Below are 1,059 nucleotides of genomic sequence, written 5' to 3'. Positions count from 1 at the left end.
TTGCTAAGATATGGCTATAGCATTACTAACCATTTTATTATTAATTTCTTTTCTTTGCTATACATTTTTATTCAATCTATCAAGCAGAAAGGATCTATTTATGCTTTAAAATAAAACCTGAGTTTAATATAATAAAATATTAATTTGATCATTGAAGCAGAAGTAAAGCATAACAGTCCATTGGTAGGCACCCAACTTCTCATGGAATTGATCTCATTTGATTTTTTTTTTCTTTTAACATTCCAAAACCTTAATTTAATAGAATGTTCTTCATGACACTCCCTGGGATATAAACATAGCTTGAATAAAGAAAAATATGGACCGCTTCACAAATTTGCATGTCATCCTTGTGCAGGGGCCTTGCTAATCTTCTCTGTATTGTTCCAATTTTAGTGTATGTGCTGCTGAAGCGAGCACAGAACTCATTTGATTTTCACAACCTTGGTGAGTAAGTGACTAAAGGAAATGGAGGATCTGGAAAGTTAGACATTTTGATCCCAAGGGTCAAGCAGGTGGCTGTGGAACTCAGGTTAAACATTGGGTAGCCAATTAACTTAGAGAATATTGTGTTGTCAATTTTTTTTAGAAGCAGCATTCTATCATTTAACATTTTCTCAGCTGCAAGGATATTTATAAGGTTGTTACAAAGTAAAATGAGTGGTCACATTTTATGAGATGGCTAATATTTATTGCTCCCTATTCCCTTCTGCTGATGCTACTAATGGACATTATATAAGAATGCCTTTATGTAGATTTTTGAATAGTTCCATTTTACTGCTGGGTTTTGAGCCCTAGTTGTTGTTGTTGTTGTTGTTTAGTAACTTCCTGATTTTACTTGTGATGACATCATCAATGAACAAGATCATATTCTTGCCCTTAAATCCACAATGTAAATCTTGTTTACAATAATGTCTTGATTAATTAGCTATGAAATTACTTTATAACACTTCACAAATTTGAAGGTACATTTGGTCTTTCACTGTGACCGATTCTCCTGAAAAAATACCTTGCAAGTATAGGTGGCAAATAATCATTTATGGGTCAAATAAAAAGTTCTCT

The 1,059-nt window shown here is 32.8% G+C and overlaps 1 non-coding gene across 1 annotated transcript; it reads right to left on the bottom strand.

The window, feature by feature from the left end:
- Positions 1–310: 310 nt before the first annotated feature.
- Positions 311–417, bottom strand: LOC114010048 (U6 spliceosomal RNA). Its single transcript, XR_003551441.1, has one exon. It is a non-coding gene; the product is annotated as a U6 spliceosomal RNA (small nuclear RNA).
- Between the last annotated feature and the right edge of the window lie 642 nt (positions 418–1,059).

The sequence above is a fragment of the Tupaia chinensis genome, unplaced genomic scaffold (assembly GCF_000334495.1).
Source record: "Tupaia chinensis unplaced genomic scaffold, TupChi_1.0 Scaffold000688_1, whole genome shotgun sequence".
Classification (NCBI taxonomy): domain Eukaryota; kingdom Metazoa; phylum Chordata; class Mammalia; order Scandentia; family Tupaiidae; genus Tupaia; species Tupaia belangeri.
The sequence above is the reverse complement of the archived record's forward strand: the minus strand, read 5'-3'. Positions and strand labels throughout refer to the sequence as shown.